We start from the raw sequence: 7,499 nt of genomic DNA, 5'->3' as shown, positions 1-7,499 counted from the left end.
AGGGTTAACGTGCTAACTTCTTTCACAAGTTCATACGTTCAGTACCTTGTAAATGCAACCGTTCACACTGAGGATCTGGCTACAGACATCTACACACATGAGCAGGAATAAGCGAAGGACCTGCAGAAGGGTTTCGGTTGGGACAGGCATCTGGGAAGGCAGACTTGCCTGGCCGAGAAGAGAGCTGGCCAGGATGTGGGAGCTTCCGTCTGTCCTGCCACGAGAGGCTGTTGGGAGGATCCCAGGTGCGAGGTGTCCTGAAGCTCTGAGGAGCATCATGCACAGATGCTGTCACTCCACCCCTGTGCTCAGTCACCACTTCAGTGCCTGCCTGTGTCATCTCCATCTGGGCTGCTGGCTGTGTGCACCATCAGATCACAGCAGAGCATCCCTCAGCAAACACCCCAGCATGGCCTCCTCCCATGGCAGGGTAGGGGCTGGGGTGGGGCTGAGACTCAGGTCCTATACCTACCACCAAAATTCCGCCATCACCCAGCACAATTGAGCTCCTATTGCTTTTAGCAGTAACTTGTTTGATCACCAGCTGCTGGCCACCTTCCGTGCCAAAACTACTTTCCTATCAAATGCACAAGTGACCATGGATCCTTCCCAGGGTGTGCTTCTGGGAGGACTCAGACTGAGACAAGACATCAGCTACTACTACTACTACTACTACTACTACTACTACTACTACTACTACTATTATTATTATTATTATTATTATTATTATTATTATTACTGTTGTTATATTATCATCATCGTCATCATTACCACCACCATTTTTACTATGGAATGTGTCTGAGATGCCTGCACACCAAAAAGCAATGTTTCATATTTTTAATCTGCTTAGAAAGAATAGAGTTTTATTTACTCTAACCATTATAACAATGTTTACAGAAGTGTGTGTGTATTTCTGTGTCTGTATGTATGGAGTGTGTGTGTGTGTGTGTGTGTGTCTGTGTGTGTGTGTGTGTGTGTGTGTGTGTGTGTGTGTAGACGTTGTACATACAGGGAAGATGTTGCTTTACTCTTCTGAGCCAGGGTTTCTCACTGCATTTGGAGCTCTGATTTTGTGTTTTGTTTGGCTGCTGGCCAACAAGCCCCTGTGATCCTTGTGTCTCTGCCCCTCCTCCCAGCACAGGTGACAGCCACACCTTTTTCTATAGATGCTGGGAACGCAAAGTGAGGTTCTATACCTGCACAGGCAGCACAACTAACCGCCCAGCTCTCTCTCCAGTCTGAGGGCCTTTGAAATTCATCCGGACAAATATTGCTCTGGCCAGATTCGTTGCCTCTCACTTGAATCTTGGCAACTGTCGGCCTTATGTCTTCCCCTACAAGCATGCCCTTCTCAACACCAACATCTGCCACACTCTTCAACAGCAGCTCCGAGACAACGTCTCCGTTGTAACCTGATAGAGGCTACTGTTATGCACACTCCTTCCTTCTAGCCACTGGAAATCTCATTCATTATTCTGATTTATATGAAGCAAACTACTTGCAGGTCATTTTCAGGGCTGTCCTGAAAATCAGCATAGAACCAGTGGTCCCACCTCAGTGTAGACCCCAGGGTGGCCTCTTGGATGTTACACCCGCACCTCACCACAGCTTGTTTGCTCGCAGCACCTATGATGAGATTCCACACTCCTTGCTTTGTTTGTGTTCCTTCTCTGCCCAGAAACACTGGCAGTGTTTCCTTCTGCTTCTGGAAAACCCTGGAAGCTAGCCAAGCATTTCCCCTCTGCAGATCTGTCAGGTCACGTCCCCACACCTTTGCAAGCATCTGTGTGAGCCTTCTACACCTTCTGTTGTTGCTGGGCTTTACCCTCCGCACACTGGGTGGCGCTGTTCTGTGGTAAGAACTACCCAACTCCTCTTTGCATCCCAGGGGCCTGAGCTGAGACACCTATTTTGGAAACAGTGACCTGAGGGAATGGGAGGGTTCAGCTGTCACACCGACCTGGTCAGGCCTTGGCTTGTCACTTTCTAGTCACATGACTTTGGACAAATGGTCTCACAGCTCTCCATCTCAGTCTCCTTGTTGGTAAAATGGAGATGTTGCTCATTTCCCTCAGAGAGTCGTTGTGGGGATTAAATAAACTGTCATCTGCCGTGAGCACACAGCCCGACAGTAGGCGGAGATACGGATTAACTATTATTTTTATTACAAGCTCAATAAGCATTTGAAGAATGGCTATGTCTCCCTTTCTACCACACAGTCAGTCCTCTGTGAACAATGTGCCTGTAGATTGATCCATCTGTGTGCCCAGAAGAGTGATGGACACTTTACATAATTAGTGTATTTTGTCTATGCAGCCACTCGGCTACAGCAGTTTGACTATCCACCTGCTACAAATGAGAAAATCGAGCACAGTCATCAAGGGCTTCTCTTAGATGCCTGACAGGGAAGTGTCAGAGCCTGGGGCACTCCTGGTCTGTGTAATTCCAAGCTTAAGGCAGCCAAGAGGAGCGCCTTCCAGCCTAGCACACTGGTATACGCTCGCAGTCTCAGCACTCAAGAGGCCGAGGCCAAGGGATCACAGTGTCAAGGGCAGCCTGGAGCACATGGGGAGATCTGGGTCTCAAAAGAAGAAAACCCCACAGGACCATAGGCATTAGAAGAGGGGCCCTCCCTCCACCCACAGGTCACGGACAGGTCTGCTGCTGGGGTCCAGGCTGGGACGTGAAAGACTGAGAGGGCATCTCTAGACTCAGGCATGACTAGAAATACTTACTGCCAGTGCCAAGGACAACCCTCCCCTCGTGCCAGTACTAACTGAAAAGAGCACTGTGGCCACAATTCAAGAAGGATGCCAGGTAAAGATTTTTCTTTTCTTTTTCTTTCTTTTGTTCTTTCTTTCTTTCTTTCTTTCTTTCTTTCTTTCTTTCATTTTTTAAAAACATCATCTCAAAAGACATACACGTCTCTGGGAAGGCAAAAGATGACGTTAACAAGCCGGGCCGCTCTAAGAGCTGACAAGAGTGTTCTGCTATTCAATCTCTCTCGCTCACTGTTCAAAGGGGTTTCGATGCCTTTGAACGGCCACTCATCGGTGTCTTCTAGAGGAACCACGTGTCTATCCTGTGGCCCAAGAACTCCACACAAGAAAATCGCAAACACAAACCACGAAAGGGCCTATGCAAGGATATTCTTAATAGCCTTATTCATAATGAGCAGGCAGCAGTCCAAAGGCACACTAACAGGAGAGCAGATTTAAAAACTGTGCTGTGCTTACACAATGGTGCCAACGAATAAAGAAAAGCAAGCTCTTAATGCATTCAACACGAATAGACGATGAAATACGACGCTAGACGAAAGAAGTCGGATGAAAATGAACCTATGTCGCAGCATCACCCATACAGCGATAGAACAGAGGAGGCAAACTATGCTTGAAAAATCAAAATGGTGTCCTTGCTTGTTTGTAGGATGGTGGGTGGGCAATATGGAGGCTGGGCAGCATGGCAAGAATTTCTAGGGTGACAGGTTCCATCTGTACTTTGACAATGGGTCTGTCCGAACTCGCCAAATAATAGAGCAAATGTTTACACATCTCCTATGTATGAAGACCTATCTTTGGTGTGTGTGGTGTGTGCATGTGCCCATGTCAGTATGTGTGTGTTAAGACCCAAGAGTGACTTCCAGTGCTTTCTCCTTCACTCTGCCCCTCCTATGTCCCGGAGCAGTCCCTCACAGCTGGTCACGTAAGCCAGCTTGGCTAGCCAGCCTGCTCTGGGAATCTCTGGCTCTGCCTCCCTTGCATTAGGGACTACAGGTGAGAATGTGAACTCAAGTCCTCATGCTTGTTGGCTGAGTACGAGATCCAGAGTCATCACCACAGTGTATATAGCTACTGAGAAGTAAAAACAGCAATGGGCACATCGTGAAATGAGGATTGCCTTTAGTTATATTAGCTGCAGATTGCATATTGAAAAATTTCTCCCAATTTAGCACACGTTAGAGGTCAGTACAGACACCTGCATGTGGGAAGTTATATTAAGCTACCATTCACTTGCTTTTTAGCAACTGCCTATAAAGCCGAACACAGCCACTTACTCTCTGGTGACAGGGCATTGGATCTGACTTTTGGTTCACTCGTTCATTTGCAGAGAGGTAAAGTCCCTTCCTTGTGTGGCTGTTCTGGGGTCAAGTGATAGCTAGTCTTCAATATTGAACCATTCGGAACCAACGATCAATCACCATGTGCTGTGATGAAATGTGAAATGTCCCCCATAAACTCATTTAAACACTAGAACCTTTAGTGGGTGGAGCTGCAACAGTGGAAGGGGTTGGCCTTGGAGTTTTATAGCTTGCCCCATTTCCTGCCCCCAATGTGCTTCCTGGTTCCAAAGCTGCCAAATTGTCAGCCAGCCTCTTGCTCCCACAGCCATGCTTTCCTGGCCACGATAGACTTAGACTCTCCTGGAACTGTGACAAAAATAAGCATTCTCTTCCTGAAACTGCTGCTGGTTGGGTATTTGGTCACAGCAATGAAAAAGAGACTTAAATGTACACATGGGGAACACACCTCGGGGAGCGTCTACAAGGCGTGTGCAAGACACTTTAACTGAAGAGTGAGGAACAGTCCTGCTTGTTGGGGGTGGGCACTGACACGAGGATCTGGAAGCTGAGGCTGAATCAGAGCCCAGGAGGGGACGAACACAGCGTTTCACCGCAAGCTTCCTGATGTGGATGCAGTGCTATCAACTTCCTTCTATCTGCATCCTTTCCTGCTGGGAAGACTGTTTCCCTCCAAACTGTAAGCCGAGATAAACCTTCCTCTCTTAACTTACTTCTTGTCAGGTATTTTGATCACAGCAGTTAAAAAAAGAATATCCAGTAGAAGTCTAAATGAGTTAATATACACAAAGCTCTCAGCATAATGCTGGTACAGCGTAAGGGACGGATGAACATTAGCGACTGCTGTTACCACTCCCAGTTTGTGGTAGGCTTGTTAGATGTAATACCAATGGGACATTATCCCAATTATGAAAAAAAAACTATAGTTTGAAAGGGAGGCTTAGCAATAACTACAGAAGTAAAGGTGTTTGGTATGATAATAGAATTTGGAAAATATTTTGAGAACATAAATAACTAACTGCCTTAGCATGGAGACTCCATCCACAACCAATAAAACCAGCCACCTGAATCACCGCATTGTGGCTCATATATACACGTCCATTTCTTTTTGCATGAAATTTGAAAGCCCCAGAGCTCCAGCCAGGATTCTCCTCCACGCTGGCTGATTCCTGAGTGATCATGTCCGTCTATGTCCAGGGTGCCCAACTCTTGCATCTTAGCCCAACAAAGTACCTGAACCACAAGTGCCTCAGTATCTCATGCAGACAACATCTGAATCCACACTCGCCATCTCTGCCCCCACTTAAACCAGCCGCAACCTCCAGCAGTGTTGTCCCAGCTGTCTGTCCTTTGCGAAAGCCTTGCTGTGGGGCCTGTGAGATGGCTCAGTGTTTAAAGTGTTCGCCATGCAAGTGTGAAGACCTGGGCTAGACTGTGTAGAACCCACGGAAAGCCAGGTGTCCCTGTGACCCCCGGGTTCCTAGAACCAGGTGGAGAACGGAGGCAGGAAGATTCCTGGAAACTCCCAAGTCAGTTGGGAGGAGGTCAACAAGACATCCTCCCTTAAACATGGCGGAAAATGAGGCTCAGCACCCGAGGTGTGCTGTGGCGTGTGACTCCCCACAGCCATTCACACAAACACATACATAGCCTCACACACAGACACGTAACACACATAGTTGAAGTGCAGCCACTAAGTTGTAAGAGCTACAACCTGACCTCTGACAGGCAGGTCCTGAGGTCGCTTCGACCATCCAGGCCCATGGGTCTAGCCTCTAAACCGAAGGAAGTTAAGAAACCTCACCGCACAGATGAGTAGATACCAGATTGTTCTCGGACTTGCTATCATTACTGAAAAACTTTGATTTTTCTTGTACTTTATAGAAATTTCTTCCTTTTCTCTGAGGCCGTAACATGAAAAGCATCCATAACTCCAATTCAATTTACATTACACTAACTTGCACTTTTCATCCATCTTATGAATGTGCTGGGCTCGGAGTGATGGCCCAGTCAGCAGGGAATTTACTGCTCAAATGTGAGAGCCCAAACAGGGACACCCAGTGGCAGCAGGAGGGAGGTGGATACAGCTGGGTCCCTGAAAGCTGCCAGCACCAGCTAGCCTGGCCTGCATGGCAAGACCCAGGCCATGGAGGGACACTGTCTCAAAGAAAAGATAAAAAGTTCTAGCGAAACAACAATCAAGGTTGCTTGTGTATGTGTGTGTGTGTGTGTGTGTGTGTTAACACGTGCATACTCATACCCACATAAGAACACAGACACACACACACAGACAGAGAGAGAAAGAAAGAGAGACAGAGAGACAGACAGAGAACATTTTCCTGAATAAGAACCCTCTTAGGACCACAGAAGAGCTCACAGGCCGTCTGCGCTGAATCCTTCCCCTTCCTCTGTGCTCTCTGAGGCCCTGTGCAAAGCGGGCACGCCCTTCACATTTCAGAGTCCACCTGACCCCTCGTCACCCAGGACATGCCTTCTTCATCAATCCTCAGATTATTTTTATCACATAAACTACATTGTGTAACACTCGATTTCTTTCCATTCTCTCTCTCTCTCTCTCTCTCTCTCTCTCTCTCTCTCTCTCTCTCTCTCTCTCTCTAAGAGTAGGAACCAGTTTGATTGGACGAGCTAGCAGGGGAGGTAGAAATGTGTCACAATTTTAAATGGTGAGAATTTGTCTCAGCTAGCTGGATTTTGAGAGGCATACTGTAGCTCCTCCACTTACTCTAGTGCACGCACAAGCTAGGTGAACCAAAGTCTTCATCGACTTGTTTACCTGTCTGCTTGCCTCCAGGTCAATCAAGCACGTATAAACCGCCTATGTTAAGTTCATACTGGCTATTCACGTAAATGAATGAAATGTTTATATAAAAGTATATAAATATAGATGAGTATCCTTGAAATCTCAGAATTCTTGAGCATTTTTTTTTTAAAGTCAGGGCCTCACTGTGTAGTTCTGACTTGATGTGCACACTAGGCTGGCCTCAAACTCAGAGGCCCACTTGCCTGTACAAACAGCAGTTCTGGGATGGAAGGCACACCCCTCACACGCTAATGAAGCAGGAAGGTAGAGCTGAGGAACAAGTCTGTACACTGATTGCTCCCTGCTCTCCAGCATGAAAGCTCACCGCTCAATATAGACTGAAAGCTCACTGACAGCAGCAGGCCCAGGCCCCAAGACCTGGCACACCGTAGGTACACAACAAAGCACATGCTTGATAAACATGTGTTGAATCTGTAGAACTCTTCCACTGTCTGTTAAGTTTTACACACAGACACACACACACACACACACAGACAAACAGAGAGAGAGAGAGAAAGAGAGAGTTCTGAGCCCTTAAAAGAAAACTTATGTGCTTAATTCACCCGTGTTTCATAAGCAAAGCTGTCAAGCAACAGATGA

The sequence above is a fragment of the Acomys minous genome, assembly GCF_964271855.1.
Source record: "Acomys minous genome assembly, chromosome: 14".
Classification (NCBI taxonomy): Eukaryota; Metazoa; Chordata; class Mammalia; order Rodentia; family Muridae; genus Acomys; species Acomys minous.
This window is presented reverse-complemented; position numbering follows the sequence as displayed.